The 20,047-nt window shown below is 43.2% G+C and overlaps 1 protein-coding gene and 1 pseudogene across 1 annotated transcript in view; one reads left to right on the forward strand and one right to left on the reverse strand.

Moving 5' to 3' along the window:
- Nucleotides 1–20,047, reverse strand: part of PDE2A (phosphodiesterase 2A) — a 1,220,867-nt gene that overhangs the window by 665,758 nt on the left and 535,062 nt on the right. The gene's annotated exons all lie outside the window — the stretch shown is intronic.
- On the forward strand, nucleotides 1,383–18,246 carry LOC144773246 (poly(rC)-binding protein 2 pseudogene; annotated as a pseudogene).

Consider the following 20,047-nt stretch of genomic DNA (forward strand, 5'->3'; position numbering starts at 1 on the left):
TCTCACAATGGTGCCTTATGTCCTCTTATGGTCAAAATGAGGCGAAAAGCAGGAAGCAAAATAAGTTAAAGACTCCTGAAAGCCGGAGGGAGAGGAGTTTGAGTGCAAAGAAAGAATTTGATCCGTATCTTAGGTCTTGAGTGAGAATTTGTTATCTCAGGCATCAGGTGGTGGTCAGGCCTGCTTCCCAACTGGACTATTTATTTTTGGTGGTAGCTGAGATGGTGTACAGGAATGGACATTTCAAGTAGTCCCATTATGCTACTAGGGAAAGCAAGTGTAAACGGGTTTGGTGCTCGGTCAAGGAAATCCATTATTGAAGAACACTGTGGTTGAGGTTGACCTTATTGATTGCTACAAAGAGGTCGCAGGTTACACAGCCTTAGTGTATGCATGCATAATATTTGCAAAGAGCAAACCTACCTTGAGAGCGACTGACAAAAGAACTGGATGGTGTTGTCGGTACATTTTACCACCTTTCTGGACATTTATAATTTATGGTCTTAAAAGATTGTCTGATTGTCTCTAACTCTACAAAAATGAGTGGAGACACTTCAGTGGATGAATTAAGTTCAGATAATTGATACAGGAATTATGAAAGGTGTTTGGTTGCACGCCATATTCCCCAAACCTCGTTTATGGAGACGAGGTTGTTCTAAGACACTTTGAGCTGTCTATGAGTGTGCTTCTCTTAAAGGGATCCTACAAAGGAGCAACAGGTACCGTCAAAAGAGTGACATCAGATGCTGGCAGCATTCTATAGGCAAACATCTGCTGCACACCAGAGTGCACCCAGAAGGAGTAAAGGTTACAGAGGCAATTCTCATCAGATATTTTCTTGTGTAAAGTTTAGCTGCCAGTGTAGTGGCAATCTGTTACAGCCAGCCACTCTTCTGAGAATTGTAATGGATGCCAGGCAGCAGTTGGCATTTGGAATATAGTGCCAACTAAAGATCAGCTTGCATTAAAAGGCAGGGCACCCCAAGGCCTTTTAGTTCCAGTTGAATCTCTTCCGGCTTGTGGTTATTTACTGCACAAAAGCCGATAAGCCAGAAAAGGGCAAAGCAATGGAGCAGATCATTCCTACAGATGGCAATATCCTTGTTTCCGCTCAGCAAGAAACACTTTCTCAATATTAGAGTCTAGCACGGCCTTATAAAATGGCACCCTAAAGCACAGAAGATCATGACTGTATGATGCTGGTTAACAGTTTTCATAATGCTGCAGAGAGACACAGAAGTGGCGGGAAGATCATCGAAGAAAATTGTGAGTAACTGGGGTTAGCATGTGCTACCTCTGGCTTGTCCTGGTACCCCGGAGGAGCAGCACTTGCCACCCCTGGTCTCAGAAGCCATACTGATACATAGGAACCATAGCTAAGCATGGTTCCAGAAGCCATGTTTACGTATTGCAATTGTAAACAGGAGGCTATTAAAGAAACAAAAGGTGGAATAAGCGATCACCCCTATAATGTCATCACAGTCAAAAGTTCACTCAAGGTGACTTCTATCTGGCATTTTGGTGAACCAACATCCATGCGTAAAAACCTAAGTAGCATTTTGTGATTATGAGGCTCATGGGACACTCACTTTTACATTTGTTAGTTGTTTCAAGGCACATAATAGCTAATCAGTTTAGACTGAAGAGGGCAGCAGAAGGCATGTGCAGTAGATGGGAACCCTACGGTCTGAAATTGTGGCACAGCGCTACTCACTATGGACCATCTCGTATAAACTGTACCAATAATCTAACCTATCAGAATGTACTGAAATGATATTATTTACTCAAACTCTTTCATCATTTTCACCTATAGGTCAGTCAAGAGACTAACTTGATAATTAATACATATGCACTTATTGTTCTTGGAATGTTGGCACAGAGATCTTTTATTTTCCACCTCGGCTTAGAAAAGGGCTAGAAAACTACATCAAAGTTATTTTCTGCTTAGTATATTATATCTAACTCAATAGTGTACTCAGGTTTTTGATAACGTAACAGGAAAGCAACTTTGGGGCTGGAACACACATCCTTGGCTGGGAGACTTAACAGCTCTGGCTCAGAGAACAATGGCCTGCCTCTGAGTCCAGAAAAGGCCAATGGATGTTAACTGCTGACCAATTAACAGGGGTTAGCCATCTGGGACTGGGCAGGACATTGTGCAGAACAAAGGGCAGCTTTGGTACTACCTTGTTTATCTTGGAGATGCCCTGGAGGGATTTTCCTGGTCATCCTTACAGCAATCCTAGTCAGTCAAGTTCCTGACACAAGGGGAGGGAAAACCAGTTTTAACAATGTCAGGTATACAGATGGCAAGAATCTGTAGGCAGGCCTTCCTTGTGGCAGCTGGGTCCTGCCATGTTGAAACAGAGGATCCTGGGTAATTTTACAGTAAGGCAAAGAGCAAGTGGTTCAAAAGGAGTGGGAGAACCAAGAGAATATTTTCCGATTGGGTGGTAGATTTGTTCTAGTCACCGGCTAGGGCATGGGTTAAATCTGGCACATAAACCACCACATCCTCAGAACATTCCTGCTGAACCTTGGAAATCTCCATCTGAAGATGAAGGCCCTCCAGAAAGAGAAATTCTTACTTATGACTCCTGATAGAAAAAGAGGACCCAGGGACTGGAACTGCTCTCCAAGAGACAAGTGGAGGGCCTCCTGTTTAACTGCTTCAGGGACACAAAAATAGAAGGAATCGAGACTCCAAGAGGGCCCAGTTTACTATAGAGGACTAGACTTGCTGGAGAGAGACCTGGTACGTACACAGACGCCTTGCCTGAGCGGCTAAAGCTACAGGTCTGACCAGAAGAAGATTTCCCAGTATTTGGTGACTGGGGGAATGATTAACAACATCGCTGCTCATGATGAGCTCAGCTCGTCATGAGGCACGGTGCTCGTGTGCTCATGACGAGCTGAACTCGTCATAATGGCTCCAACGCTCGCACGCAGGGCTAATTCCCCCGCTGTGCTGAGCGTTCCACACAAATGGTTGTGGCCGTGACGAGCTGAGCTCGTCATGAGCACACGAGCACCGTGGCTCATGACGAGCTGAGCGCGTCACAAGCACCGGGGCGCTGTGCGAGCCCCCCTGCCCCCCAGCACAACGGGGGAATTACCCCCGCTGTGAAGGGGTTAAGATTTTGGCGAACAGGTTACTCTGACACAACAGTGAGGGATATCCTATCCGACGAAATAGAAATCCCACACTATCCTATGGGATTTCAATTTCAGCAGAGGGGATATCCATCACTGTTGTGAAGGAGTAACCCATCCACCGATATCTAAATCAGGCCCCTAGTCTGAAGGTAAATCCTTTGACAGGGTCACCGTTGGTGTATCCAGCCTCCACTCCGTTACGGTCTGTCTGAATTTGTGCTTGTCTTTGAAATATTTTTAACCCAACACTACGCTCACCACTGAATTTAATTTGTTGCTAAATATTACAGTGGTTTGCAGATGAAACTTGTAGTTATTTTCACTTATGGAATTGACTTTTGTTTAAGAGTGCTCTTTTATCAAAGAAAAAGCTACCTTTGCCTGTGCTGTGAAAAGATCTTTTGTATCTTACTAGCCCTGCTCCACTTCTGCACACTATGGACCCGGGCCTAGACACCTTGTAGGATTCTCTAAAAGGTGACTTAGCTAATATCAAAAGTAAGTTATTAATCATGTCAAAAATGCCTTACATTGAAATGGGCCTGGGATACCATTGCTCACAGAATTCCAAAACGGCAGTAGCAGGCGTAAAGGCATGATTTGAAGTCACTGTGGAAATGTGCATTGCTGCCCATGTATGAGAATTCACTTTTATCATGCCCCTGTGGACCTTCTTCCACATACTACAGTGGCCTTGCATAAAGGCTGAATATGCCAGTTGAGGTCTGCCATGCCCCACCTTGTTTTTGGACACGAAAACATGCATTAGGAACTATTTAACACTTTCCAAGTGCCCCAATATGTCAGCAGAACCAATGAAAAAATGCACTCATTTTGATGCAATTTTTATACACTTATTTTTTTTTAATAGCAGTTCATTCTGAACTCTTGCATTCCTAATGATAAAAATAACAGATGTTACTATTACCCAGTTCAATATTAATTTAGTGACCGATCCTTAAGAACAGAAGGCTGTCAGTCTTGCCAAGATTTGGACTGGGAGAAGATGTTCTCCCAGTTCTCTGGTAATGCCCTCTGGCCAAGCTCGTGCCATGTTAAAAATGCCACACAAAAAAACACCAGTAACTTACAGTTAATTACAGATGTCAGTGGCTAAATCCAGCTCATGAAACCTTTCTAGATGCAGGAGCTGTTTAGAAGGAGACACCAGCAGCTCACCGCCCCATCACCCCTACTAAACCTCAAAGTTGCTGATTCCTTTCTGAGTAAATAAAGTGCATCTTTCAACACTTTCTTAATGCCTATCCATAGTTCCATGTTTCCTTTTCCCATAAGGAAACATAGAACAGATTCCCATCCAGCGACACATTTTGGGATGGGCTGGACAGGTGGCAGAAGGAATGGGTAATGCTGTTCTGGTGAAAGGTCAAACGAAGGGCTCTAAGCTTTACTTGTAAAATGGCAGAGAATATATGCTAGTGAGTGATTTAATGAGAGAAGTTATACTAATGTATGCTAGACATTATTTTTTCTTCCCACTCTTTCAGCTGCAATCTATTTTTTAGTTTAATGAGTAAGACAGATGATTTCTTTTTTTAGTTTCAAATTGTTATTTAGTAAAAATGGTAGACAACAATGTAGATTCGGAAGAGAATAGAAAATAAGAGCAAGAAGATAATAATGAAAGCCCTTCCATCCAAAACTCAAGTCCTCAAAAGAATACAGATTAAAAAAGTGTGGGCACTTATTCAGCACACAAAGCTAAAAATCAATAGTACGCATCATAATTTGAGATTTCATGTCACTCTATAAATAGGTATTTGAGATGTATCTAAAAAAAAAATGTTAGCTAATTGGGCACATCGCTGGTTTTCCTGAGGTAACCAGTGTGTGTTCCTACGCTCTTTGTCCGCATTGACCCTGGCACGCTTATTTGAGGCAAACGTGAATACCTACGAGACTCGGATAAAGGAATGCAGCATTGTTTGATACATTGTAACCACCAGCGCTTCTAGCTGCATTGAACATTATGAGATCCCTAAAATGGAGGGAAAAACATAAATGGCGGCAAACAAGCGGCGGTGCATTCTGAAGGCGCGAGGTGATCAATAGAACGGTGAGTCCTTCACAGGTCTCAATGATGCTTGGCCATCACTGCTCTCCGAAGACTGGCCGCCCGCTCCCTCTCGCCGCAGAGGAACAGGCAATTAGACTTAATGAGAGAAAATCCATAGGCAGATGGGGTTTTTGACATTTCCGTCAATAGTGTTTCCAAGTGATTATTTACGCGTGTTCGCGACCTGTGGGTTCTGGGAACTGAACTGCCGTCTGGATGAGAATACTAACAAAGTCTATTGGCCGGTGCACGATTGGTTGTCCTGATGCGCATCAGTGATTTGATTGACAGCGGGTGGCAACTCTACTACTGAACAAAACCTTTATTCCTAACTAAGTAACCCCATGAAAGGTCACTTGCACATGTTATGATGCAGTCTTCCACTGTTTTCTTTTTTTTGTTATCTGCCTTGGTAAATGCACATGCTGGCCAGAAATACAGGCAAACATGGCAAATCAATAATTCATTTAAGCAGCTCACAATCGCCAAAGCAAATTCCCACCCCACACAAATTCTAAAAAAGAAAGGTTTTCACTTCTTCCCAAAGTCCAGTAAGTTACTATTTTGACTTCCGGCAAATGGTAGCCTGGTCCAAGTGGCAAAGGCAACACAGAAGCAGAGATGGAGGCAACCTCTTCTGCTCATATCTGTCTTTTCTCTGCCCAGGCCCAGACACCACCAAGTTTTTGGAAGGATAGAAAATAACCATTTATTTTGACAAAAAGTATAAGAGCAATTGTCCTTTATTTTCTGCAAGAACATAAATTCCAAAAATGCCAAGGGTAGAGGAAGTGACATCACGCGCCATATGGCTACCAATGACATCATACGGCTGATCTCTGGTCCCATCCTTAATCTGGGAACAGCCTCCTATGCAGCGCTCAAAAGTTAAAGGACGCCCGAGGAGAAAAAGCTACAAGAAGTAACATACCATGTAGTCCTTTTTTCCTTTCTCATGCTGGATCTTGACCCTTGAGGTCATGGGTAGGTAGGCGAAAAACAAAGATCCAGCGAAGAGCTGTGACTGAGTACCCCTAACCGACGCCCAGTTTTACATAAATGTCAATGGTGATAACATGAAACAGCAACAAGGCTCAACAGATTTTTGTCCACTTCCTGCATACTTGCAGCAGCTATTTTCATTATTTAAAAAAAATATATTTTTATTGCATAGAACTTAAAGAACATCACATTGACGATAAGCAACATCTATCCAGCGGTAAAAACAGATCTTTTATGGCAAATTCTCATCCGACTTCTTCAGCCCTGAACCCACCAAGCCCCACCCACTCAAATCAACATTCAGTAAAAAATATGGGGCCTCATTTATGAGGAATGACGCATCGCTGAGTGAAAGCAGCGATGCGTCACTTCTCAGTGCGCACTCCTTGCGACATACCTGATGCGTCATATTTAATGTATGACGCAGGCTCCAATAGGCCTTTGTTTTCTTTGTCAAAACATTCTGCTCTCTAGTGGGAGAATGTTTTAACAGCCTTATAGGTGTCATAGCTGGGCTATACCGGTCATTAAAGTTCTGCTCCCTTGTTAAAGGCCCTCGCCTTTGGCTTGGGCCTTTAACGCTGGAGCTGGCCTTTAATGGCCGGTATAGCCTGCTACAGCGGGCTATAAGCCTATATTAAAACATTGGAATGTTGAGAGCTCAATTGAAGTCAATGGAGTAGCTCCGGGCTTATAATGGTTTTTAAAAGCTCGGTGATCTAACATTCCAATCTTTGTCTCTATGTTTCTCCCTTTTTAATTTAGAACACTCTACCCTTAGTTGGTGGAATGTTGTAACAGACTTTTAGCTCTTTGGCCTTGGGCTATGCGGTTTGTTAAAGGCCATCTCCCTCGTTATATTTAACTCAGGTTCACGGCCTTTAACAACCAGTAGCCCTCAGCAGCGGGCTTTAAGGCTATATTTTCTGAGCTTGGGGTCAACTTTTACCCTGTGCTTGAATGGCATCTGTCTCTCCTGTTGACCAACAGTATTTGAACTCCTCTCCTGGCTTCTCAATCACAGCATTTCTCTAATTACTGGTGGGCTCTAGCACCTTCCAACAGGAGAGAAGAAGGACTAATGGTAAGGAAGGGTGTTGCCGTGCATCCAGTCTTCCACCCCCTCTTCCGTTGTACTTGCCTATAAAGCAGAAGGGCCTATGGTAATGAGGGATGCTGCAGCATAGACAGTCCCCACCTCTCCTGATAGAAACCTTGCTTTTATAACTTTCCAACTAATTATGCCCCTCCTTATACCTCCACTATTTGTCCTCCTGTCATGTGTCTACCCCTACTAAAAAACTCCAGCTCATGCCCTCTTTTCTCACCAATGTCCAATGCTTGCTCAACATTCTGATGTTTCCCTGCTGTAGGGATTAAGACCAGTCCCTAAAACTTACCAGTTAGGGAGTATGCTCACTCTATTCTGGAATCAGTATTTGGGTGAATAATAGGGGTGTGTGGTAAAGTCTGTGCCGCCGGCGTAGTCCTTGGAGTTATGCCCACTCTTTGCTCTGCTTCGAGTGCGGAGTTTGGCAAAAACAGCAACAACCTGCACGTGGCCGAGTTTTTCTCGAGCGTGGCTCATCAACATTAAGTTGGCAAGAGTGAGCGAGAAAACTAGAATGTTAGACGACCGCCTCCTGCCGAGAGTTCTCAACAAAGGCAGTCGCGGCAGGTCGCTAAGGCTCACGTTGAGAAGGTTGTCGTTCGAGTTACGAAAGCTGCTGTTTGAGAAGAAAATCTACTCAAGCGGCAGAAAAAAGCAGCACCCTGTGGAGCACCGCATGGTGTTGTTTGCCCTGATTTTACAGTGCAGAACAAGCTCCTGGAGCTATAAATCAGTGCTAGCTGAGTGATGGACCATTATTCCGCCACTCGCAGAGCTCCACAGAGTTTTTATTAAAACTCCACAATTTCCTCCCAACCCCAGTGAAAAATAAAACACAGCAATTTTGCTTTGGCATGCTACATCTTAATGTTCTCTCTTGTTGATGGCGGCCACCTATCCTCCAACTACAGGCCCGCTTTCCACCCACAGAGGTTCTGGGGTATCCTTAATTCACCTCCTTACAGCTGCACACAGCATTTATTTCATCCGGCACATCTGGGCTGTGAGGCTCCGTTTCTAGATAGCCATTGCAAGATGAGGCTTCTTTCTTCAAGACAGAATAAAGCTGCTTGGCCAGCAGGACACAGGCTCTTGACTAGTTTGCACAGATCTGAGTCTCTTCAGAAAGCTGGGCTCATGACTTCGGGGGGGGGGGGGGGGGGGGGGGTTCTTCTTGCAAGATTCCTGAACAGATCCAGGCTCTGGAACAGTTGTTTTTGCAGTAACACTTGTATGCAACGCCTATCCCTAGCCAACCTGATGGAGTGTTCGATTTTTGGGAGATTTCTCCAGCAGAATCCTGCTGCCCACTGTATGGTTATCAATTCTGACAGAGAAACACCCCTAAAGCTGGTTTCAAGTGATTTGTGTTGTTTTGTTTATTGGGACCAGTCTGACCAGCCAGATCTATTGTGAAGCAGCCACAGCAGAAAAGGGTGGCATAAAGGCTGTGGCAATTCCCCAGAGGCAATACTACTAAAGAGAGAATAGTCCCACCCATCCACCAGATACTAAAGCCCAGCTACAGCGAACTTTCAGGGGAAGGGAATATTGTTCCAGCGCCTACTTCCAAGACCTGAACAGCTATAACCCTGAGTCCTCAATCTCAAATTGCCATTCTCACAAAGGAGTACAAAATGAATTCCTGTTATTTATAAGTCACGCACAGGCTCCACACTCAGCAAACTCACATATACAGAATGTACATGTACTCTCCACATGGATTTTTTCCCCATTTTTTTTATTGAAGTCCTTAATAACCATACAAAATTATGAATAATATACAGTCCATTAACGTTTCTAAAACTCATTTAGCATAGAAAAACATTTACATAAGCCTGATAGATAAAACATATACCATACACCAAGTATTGTAGCAAAGTAATTAGAGTCACAATATAAGCATATAATATTCTGTAAAGTTTATAAAAAACTGCTACCTCCCATAATAACAAAGATTCCTCTCGAATTGAATCAAAGAATGTCCCCAAGATCTTATCAAATTTTCTAATACCCCTGCTCGTAATGAGAAGGTCCGCTCACTATTTTTAACCCGTTTTATCTTAAGTAAATCTAGCCATTTATATTTTTATTTATTTATATTTATATATAAATATATATATATTTTTAATAATAATAAATAATAATATATTATATTATATATATTAAATAATAATAAAAATAATAAAAAATAATAAAAAAATATATATAAAATAGGATTTAATGAACGAGCAAGTGGAGAAACTAGGAAAATCTTTCAACAGCAGAAGCCATTAGGCATCTCCCCCCTGAAAGCCACAGGTAAAAGGTCTATTGCTTCCACATTACATCCTCGCAGCCACCGCTGCCAGCTTCTCGCGCCCAGTGAGAGGGCAGCAGTCACTCTGGCTGTGAGGGTGCACTTGGGGTGTCCCGCCAGACCTCAGAGACATGCTCTGTGGTCTCAATCCCCTTCTCAGAAAGGTTGTCTCTGAGGATGTTTGATTGTCATATTCACTGCTGTGCCATTTCAGTGACTTTGCCATCACATCAACAGAGAGGAGTGGGGCATTCTTTCCAAAGTCATGCCGGAGACATTTCCATCACAACAGTGATGCAATCACTTTCAGAAATGCCGCAAATATTATACAGTCCATGCTACAGCCTGGAAGTAATTTCAGGGTGTCCCATCCATTCTAGGCTCTGTGCTACACTGACTCTCAGAAGTATCCCATGTATTGGAAAACCAGTGCTGCAATACCTCTCAGAATTGGTACAGATTCTCTGCTACAATACTCTCAGCAGTGCCCCTTCTGGTACAGATTCTAGCCTACAATTACTCTCAGCAGTGCCCCGTCTGTTACAGATTCTATGCTACACTTCTCAGCAGCGTCCCGTATGTTACAGGTTTAATGCTACAATTAATCTCAACAGCATCCCGTCTGCTACAGATTCTATGCTACAATAACTCTCAGCAGGGCCCCATCTGTTACAGATTCTACGTTATAATTACTCTCAGCGCTGTCCTATCTGTTACAGATTCTATGCTATGATTACTCTCAGCAGCATTCCATCTGTTACAGATTCTGTGCTACATGTCTCAGCTGTGTCCTGTCTATTACAGGTTTATTGTTACAATTACTCTCAGCAGCATCCCATCTGCTGTGGACTCTATGCTACAATTACTCTCAGCAGCATCCCATCTGCTGAGGATTATATGCTACAATTACTCTCAGCAGCATCCTATCTGTTACAGATTCTATGCTACAATTACTCTCAGCAGCATCCCATCTGCTGTGGACTCTATGCTACAATTACTCTCAGCAGCATCCCATCTGCTGAGGATTCTATGCTACAATTACTCTCAGCAGCATCCCATCTGTTACAGATTCTATGCTACAATTACTCTCAATGCTGTCCCATCTGTTACAGATTCTATGCTACAATTACTCTCAGCAACATCCCATCTGTTACAGATTCTATGCTACAATTACTCTCCGTAGCATCCCATCTGTTACAGATTCTATGCTACAATTCTCAGCAGTGTCCCGCCTAATACAGGTTTATTGTTACAATAACTTTCAGCAGTGTCCCGTCTGCTGCAGATTCTATGCTACAAGTACTCTCAGCAGCACCCCGTCTGTTACAGATTCTATGCTACAATTACTCTCAGCAGCATTCCATCTGTTACAGATTCTATGCTACAATTACTCTCAGCACTGTCCTGTCTGTTACAGATTCTCTGCTACAATTACTCTCAGCAGTGCCCCGTCTGTTACAGATTGTATACTACAATAACTCTCAGCAGGGCCCCATCTGTTACAGATTCTATGTTACAATTACTCTCAGCAGTGCCCCGTCTGTTACAGATTCTATGCTACGATTACTCTCAGCAGCATCGCATCTGTTACAGATTCTATGCTACAATTCTCAGCAGCGTCCCATCTGTTACAGGTTTAATACTACAATTACTCTCAGCAGCATCCCATCTGTTACAGATTCTATGGTACAATTATTCTCAGCAGCATCTCGTCTGTTACAGATTCTATACTACAATTACTCTCAGCAGCATCCCATCTGTTACAGATTCTATGTTACAATTACTCTCAGCAGTGCCCCGTCTGTTACAGATTCTATGCTACGATTACTCTCAGCAGCATCCCATCTGTTACAGATTCTATGCTACAATTCTCAGCAGTGTCCCATCTGTTACAGGTTTAATACTACAATTACTCTCAGCAGCATCCCATCTGTTACAGATTCTATGGTACAATTATTCTCAGCAGCATCTCGTCTGTTACAGATTCTATACTACAATTGCTCTCAGCAGCATCCCATCTGTTACAGATTCTATGCTACAATTACTCTCAGCAGCATCCCATCTGTTACAGATTCTATGCTACAATTACTCTCAGCAGCATCCCATCTGTTACAGATTCTATGCTACAATTACTCTTAGACGCATTCCATCTGTTACAGATTCTATGCTACATGTTTCAGCTGTGTCCTGTCTATTACAGGTTATTACAATTACTCTCAGCAGCATCCCATCTGCTGTGGACTCTATGCTACAATTACTCTCAGCAGCATCCCATCTGTTACAGATTCTATGGTACAATTATTCTCAGCAGCATCCCGTCTGTTACAGATTCTATACTACAAATACTCTCAGCAGCGTCCCATCTGTTACAGATTCTATACTACAAATACTCTCAGCAGCGTCCCATCTGTTACAGATTCTATGCTACAATTACTCTCAGCGCTGTTCCGTCTGTTACAGATTCTATGCTACAATTACTCTCATCGCTGTCTCGTCTGTTACAGATTCTATGCTACAATTACTCTCCGCAGCATCCCATCTGTTACAGATTCTATGCTACAATTCTCAGCTGTGTCTTGTCTATTACAGGTTTATTGCTACAATTACTCTCATCAGCGTCCCGTCTGCTGCGGATTCTGTGCTACAATTACTCTCATCAGCGTCCCGTCTGCTGCGGATTCTATGCCACAATTACTCTCAGCACAGTCCCTCTGTTGCAGATTCCCTACTGCATAACAGAATTTCTGTGTAAATGATTCTCTGCAGTCCTTCCTCTATTTAAAACTCTGTATTTCAGTTACAAGCAGCAGTACCCTGTCTATAAAGAGGCTGCTCTACAAATACTTTCAGCCACACCCCAACTATGTGAGGCTCTGGGCTGTGATTACATTCTGCGATGCAATGGGGAGAGGTTCTGTGTTCCCTTTCATTTTAATTGTTAGAGCCCGTGTTCTGCAACTATGGTTAGCAGTGCCCCATCAAGTACTGTCCAGTAATGGTCCCTCTATGAGAGAGTCCATCTCACCCTATATAATTATTCCCAGTAGTACCCTTCACACAGCGTGTATACAACAATGATGTAAGTTGTGCCCTGTCTTCTAGAGTGTCTGTGCCACTGTGACTTTCAGGAGTACCCCAGCAATTAAAGATGTACTGCTGTAATGATGATTAGTTTCAGGTTTGTTCATGAGTGTTTGCTACAATTACTCTGAGAGCCCCTCTCTGTAACACAGGATGTGCTATTATTCCTATAAGCATCGTCACTTCTGTTAGAGAATAACTGCTATGATTAGTTTCAGCAGCACATCATCTAGCAGCAAGTGTGTGATACAACTACTCTCATTCCTGCCTTTTTACAAGAGCAAGTGCTTCACTTGTTCTCAGCAGTGCTCTGCATATTACAGCTTTTGTAATTACTCAGCAGGGCTTGATGTGTGAAAGAACATTTCAGACAATTACTCCCAGCAAAATGCTATCTATAGAATACTGTACATGAACACCATTGTCAGATTATCACATTACATAAACAGATTATCGTATAACATGAATAGATTATCATATAAAATAAATACTATGTCATACATTTCATTTACAAAATATTACCCCATTGGAGTTAACAATAGAAAATCTACACTCAATGAAACAACATTTAGGACACCATATGTATGTCATATGATAACTCACCGTACAAAATTCTGGCTCCAACACATGTACAGTCCGGTGTAGCTACCATATAGCTAAAGAGGAGATGGGTTGTGGACTCCCCCCCTTGCCATCACCTACCCAGCCGGACCTTGGGCAGATTTTTTCCTATCTTCCTACCACCCCTTTACCCTATCCCCTTACCCTTCCTTGCTCCATTCACCTTGTTCCCTATGTTCTTTAAATGCTTTTCTTGATACTTATGTAACTTTTAACTGATGTAAATTGCAACATCATTGTTCCTCATGTAAAGCGCTTTGATTCCTTTGGGTCTAGCCAGCGCTATATAATAACTCATTATTTAAATATGCTCCCATTTAGTACTCTTTCTCTCTTTGTCTACTTCCCTAGCTCCTATCCCCTCTCCCCTGAATCTCTCCCCTTGCCTGCTACTCTGCCTAGCCCCCTGTCCTTTGTGCCTTTTGACTAAGCACTCCTTCTCCCCTTGATGGGGAAAGATCCAATATTTATACTCTGGCGTCTCAGCGAACCCGCTGAGATGGTCCACTGCGCCAAGGGAGCCACTCACAGTTGAGGTATGATATGGCACCCCAAGCCACAGCACTCCCTCTCCCCTTTTTGGGGAAGTATACGGTATGTAGGCCTTGGAGTCTCAGAGACCCCTCTGAGAAAGTCAACCACGTAAAGGGAGCCTCCCGCAACAGAGATAGGGAAGTGATACTACTTCCCCTGGGATCACAGCTTACTGGACTTTGGACGTTGCTTTGACTCGTCTACCGGTTTGTGTCCCCGTCGCCCTTCCCCTCCTCTTTCCATGCGGTGTCTCTCACCCTCCCCTCCTCTTTCCCACCTTCATTACCTGTCTACTTCCCCTGCTCCTACCCCCCTCCCCTGAATCTCTCCCCTTGCCTGCTTTTCCCCTTACGTATTTGTGCTTATTGTTTATCTCGACCTTACAAGTAACTATGTTGCCAAGCTCTAATAACTGTGTAACCTTTGTAACGATGTAACCTGTAACTATAATCTGATATTCATGTAAAGCGCTCTGATACCTCCGGATCTAGCCAGTACTATATAATACCTTTAAAATAAATAAATAAATAAATAAATAAAATGTGGTAGAATTACCCTTAGCCGGGCCTATTTTGATAAACAGTCAGTGCTGCATTGACTCTCAAGGCGCCTCCTCGCTAGTATACAATCTGGGATACAACTATTCTCAGCAGTATCTCTTCTGCTATGAGGCATTTGGCACTCCTACCCTGTCAGGGTTGCCTCCTTCTCATAGACCTTGAGCTAAAGTTATCTTCTTGGTGATGGGTCCCTCCTTTAATGATCATGTGCTTTACTTTTAATCTCTGCAATGAAACTCTAAACTGTAACCTACCTTATCATTACTCTATCAGTTTTTCCTCTCTCAGCTAGAGTCTCTTAACCATTAATCATCCATCAATAATCCAATCTATTACAGAACCTGTTCTACCAGGACATTTTTACAGGCTTGTCCTTCTAAAAGGGGTGTCACCTTTATCCTCGTGTGTTATGCTTCGTCTCTACCAAAATTGAATAGACTTCTGTTGTTTTAGGTATTAGCTCATTCAGTCGTTTACAATGCGCTGGCCAACGGCCACTACTTTATAGCGTCGATAACAATGTTTAAGACAGATATTTGGAAACGTGATAAATGCCAAATTTGATTCTTTCTGGGCATAAATCATTCCAGACTTAAACTCCTAGAACTCAGATCAACCTACCAGCGAGGATCCTAACCTGATCTAATTCTGACTGTGGGAGCAGGTTATAACTGGACGCATATAATTTAGGAACAGAGAATTCTAGAATTTTGGTGACTATTCCACCCTACCTTTTAAGACGCGCAGAGTCGATTTAACTTTATTCTCTGCTCTACTGGGAACCAATGCTCCCAATGCAAGCACTCGAGAGCCAGACAATTTATTTATTTAAGTTGAAGCTGTCTGGCTGCTTGATTTTGCAGCCTTAGCGGTTTCAACTTTCAAGAGCTCTTTCTTGGGTGCTCCTGCACAAAAATATCTGCAGAAATGTAGTATCGATAAAACCAAGGCTTTTTTCTATTCGTACCTGAATCAGCGAGAGGACGCTTCTTTCATTAAGACACAGCTACCTGTCCATCACCATATATGCTTAAAACACGCAATCCTCTTTCCATTTTATACGTAAGAATATCATTAACAAAACAATCACAAAACAATAATTTGACATACATATTTTACCCTAAATATAATTTAGAAAATTGGTTGTAGATTTTCTATTATTGACTACAATGAGGATATATTTCTGGAAGTGATATTGGTTTATGGATAATTTCTTCACCTGATATTTAGGCCACGATATTCTAGGACCATAGCGCGTTCACGATGCTCTTGTAGCGGTCCAGGGACGTAGGGCCCTGGATATCATCTGTGCACTTGGATCCTCGGTTGGACCGATCAAACAGTCTATGCTGGAGGTTACAATTAGATGCTGAATGACAGAGGGGAATGAGGAGATCACGAGATACCCCCAAGATATACTTTTCACAGACAAGGACAAACAAATTGTTACTTGTTGTCTATGATTGACAGGAAAGAGAGGCATCTTTGCAGGACCAATCAACAGATTTGAGGCAAGCCGCGGCTGCTGTCTGTGGGCTTGAGGGGTGTGAATCCACTGATAGGGAGCAATGCAGGAGCTCAGCAGCTGGCTGTTCTATTGTAAATAAGAGAAGATTGTGTTTTTTTACCATGGTGGAGGAACTACGCATGTGCAGGGCGGAGGCATTTGTCGTCCTTTAGGCCCAAATGATTATAGTTACGTCAGGTGTCAGAACCGGAAACAGCATTTACAACGCTGTCATTACATCGCAGAGCATTTACAATGCGGTCGTTACAATGACCGCGTTGTTAGTATACATTACCTTTACATGGCAAGTCATTAGATTTGCTTGCTGTTGGGGGCGCTCTAAACTAAGGAATAGTATAATTTACTATTCCAACACCTTCCCTACTGTTGCACACGCTGGATTGGAATAGTAAATTATACTATTCCTAAGTTCATCGCGCCCCCTACAGCAAGTCGATCTAATAACTAGCGATGTAAAGGTATCGCATTCTAACAACGTGGTCGTTTTAATGACCTTGTTGTTATAGAATGCGATGAAATAGCATGCGTAGTAACATGCTATATTCGTCAGAAGGGGGCTTGTTCAATCTTGTCTGCCTTGGGGTGCACACTTATGTGGCCCAGGGTGGAGTCACCAAAACTCCCTACAGAATGAAGACCTGAGGCAGGACGGCCTGGCCGAGTCAGGAATGAGTGGGTGGTTGTAGTCTCCTCCCATCCTTATGTTTTCATCAATGGTTTGACTTTGAACATGGGAAGGAGGAGTCAAAAGCAAAGCCAATTGGTAACCCTGAGACTTTGCTCAAGTGATGTATAGTTCTGATCCTGGTCTAGTCGAGCGTCACTTGCTTGTGCAGAACCGGTGACTGCTCTGAACTTTATTGTCATGCGTGCTCCCGCCATTTTTGCCCCGCGCCCGCTCACCTTTGAACACATACATTAGACTGTCAGTAAGAGAGCCATCCTCACCAGTCAGTCTTCCAGTTCACTGCTGCAGAAACAGGTGCTCGCTTCTTTCCCCCTAAATGACTGCAGCACAGAGTGCAACAAGGTACAACTGAACATTCCTGTCTTTAGTGCTACGCTCCCTGTAATTCTGGGCAACTAACTTAATATCCTTCACCTAAAAAATGAATGTGACCTTTGTGTACATGTAAACAGGGCACAAGTCCTAAAAAAAGAAGTGGGGGGGACTAACCTAGGGGCCTATTAGGATGGCAGACACACCCCAGAGGTGGAGGGACTGTCCGCAGGGGCAGCGGCGGTCCCTCCGTGCAAATTAGGATGTGACCGCCACCAGGAGGTTGCAAGATTAAAGAGATCAGAGAGACCACTGGAGCACAGGTGCAAGTAGCGGGAAACATGCTACCCAACTCAACAGAAAGAGCCATCACAAGTGCAGGAATTCCTGCTTCCATCATAGAGTGTGTCAAACAGATATGTGTGGTTATGCTGGAGTCTCCTCCGAAGGGCGTCACCATCCCATACCGACCCAAGCCATCCAGCTCACCTGTGATCTTTGCCGGTGGACAGGTGTCACGGCAAGCCGGAGGACACGCATGTGAGACTGACCTGTGGGAGGGACGGAGGGCCCACACAGGCGGTGTCTCCCTTGATGCTGTGGATCTCCATGGGGCCTATACCATTCAAGGACAGTATGCCATTCCACAGCCAGATCTCACAAAGCTGCACCAGTTGGCAATGCAACAGTCTCACTTTCCGATGTCTCATGGTGGGGGAAACACCGGATTCAGTGGTGGCATCGATGCATCTGCTCCAACCACTTCTCATGAACTCACCATTCCGAATGACTTGATTGGCTGCATCATTGGGCGTCAAGGCTCTAAAATTAATGAGATTCGCCAGATGTCAGGGGCGCAAATCAAAATCGCTAACCCTGTGGAAGCTTCTACTGAGCGCCAAGTCACCATCACTGGATCTGCTGCCAGCATTAGCCTGGCACAGTACCTCATCAATGTCAGGCTTTTATCAGAGACTGGTGGAATGGGAAGTAGTTAGAACACCAAGGCCTTTCTCAGAACTCTGCTCCCTTCCTGCTGTTCATTTACCCATGATCCATCTGTGTAGTTTCCAAGCCGTCTGCAATTCCAGGTTTTAACTGGTTTGTAAATTTCAGTTTCTATGCTTCCCATCCACTCGCGAATTTTTTAAGAGAAGTTTTAATTCCTTTTTTCAGCTGTTAAAATCGCTGACCCATGTTTTAGTTTTATAAGGCTTTCCCTTTGTTCTGTTATTTTTTTTTTGTTCATGAAGATATTTCTGTTATGAAATGTAATGGGTGGAATTAATGCATTTCATTTCGGTTTAGTTCTGTAACGTCAGGAATTAAAAAAAAAAAATAATAAATAAAAAAGATGGACTGGACTCTTAAAAAAAAAAAAAAAGACTGCATCTCAGTGTGTGCGTTTGTGTCTCGGATGGAGGATTTGGCCTGACTCACCGGGAACAAGACCTCTGTCACGCGCATTAGATACCTGAAACGTGCCTACTGCCTACTTTTTTTTGATAATCAAGTTTATTGATTTTTAAAACCAAACCTCAATTCAACTGCCTATTTCCTAATCCAACGCAGAATCAAGGATTTAACAATAAAGACATTACAGAACTTGTAGTGTTTCTATTTCTATATTAAAGTAAAGCATTAAAATAATTTGTAGTTATCATCTAAAATTCAGCCTATTTTAGATTCAGTTAATGATCCATCCACTTGTTGATGTATCTTTGCCTTTGATCTCCCTTATGGCTAGGTTTGTGATAATGAAATACTAAATACATACAGGTTGTCCAAAGCGACCAGAGACATCCGTTTAGATAAGACTGACGCTCGTTGAGACAGGGTAATGCACTATGCTACAAGTTCGGGACCATCAGGCCTTCCTCCGAGCACTGCACAGATGCAATGCTTGCATCTTCTGTCTCAGTCAGTCTACATTACAATTGCTCCACAAGTTGGGACGCTTCACTTAGGGTTCTGTGTGTAAACATTTTTTTAATCTAAGTACCACTTATCTGCCGAAAGGATGCTATTAATAGACCAAAATACCTTTTCCAATTAACATAATCAGGTGTGGTAGGAGTTTATAGCTACAAATGGGATTTCTTCAGTTAGCCATTTGATTAATTAGGAGGATGAGGCACAGGACCCAGAGACCATGCCCTCTGGCCAATCCCTGCTGTGCATAATCAAAGCCCGTGCTCTGTGGATGTTGGCCACCTGTGAAGGGTGAGACAAAGGGCCTTGAGGCCACACCCCCTTCTAGCCTTGCTGCATAATCCAAGGCCGGGCACAGGAGAGTGCGCGCGGTGGCGCCCAAGATGGCCGCCTGATAGCGGAGCTCCGGACCACGGCGCGAGTACCGTAATCATTATGCGGTTCCCGCATTCTTGAAAGCATGGAGAATCGACAGAAAATTACTGTGAAACACACACTGCATTAAAGGAAAGTTTTTTCATTCTTTTTGCTGGCTTTCTTAACACTTATTTTGGGTCTTTTAAGTTTTACTCAATATTGTGGCAGCCATTTTGTTTTCTAGACGCTTGTTTCCCCTCAGCTTTGGGCTATTTGTGACTATCTTTGAGGCTTGTCCCCTCACAATATTTAATATTTTATTGGCCCTATATTGGTTATGCCTCGCTTCAACCTTCCTAGAGCCTTTTTAGTCTGCGGAGATTCGCACAAATAGCAGACTATCTGTTTCTTTGGCTCTGGGAGTCTACTGGAGGGAAATATTTGCCTATTGTTGCCTGCGCCCTTTTTGATACTGCTCATTTATTGACTGCGCATCTCAAGGTTACTTATGGGCAGAAGCAAAAACCTATTACATTCAAATAAGGGTAGCATTTCCAGGATATCCAGAGCTGATTCTTTGTGAACTGAGTCTTCCATGAACTGTTTGTCCTTTACATCAGTTATGGCTCAGTCTTCTAGCTCTAGCTCTCGCTCAACACCACCGCTTTTGCTGAATTCTAAGACGCAGCAACCCCCACGACCAACAAGCGTCATAAGCAAGATCCACCTTCCCCTTCTAAACCTCCTGCTCCTGTATTTTTAGACATTATTCTGGAAGAGATACGCACA

Source organism: Lissotriton helveticus, chromosome 8, assembly GCF_964261635.1.
Source record: "Lissotriton helveticus chromosome 8, aLisHel1.1, whole genome shotgun sequence".
Classification (NCBI taxonomy): domain Eukaryota; kingdom Metazoa; phylum Chordata; class Amphibia; order Caudata; family Salamandridae; genus Lissotriton; species Lissotriton helveticus.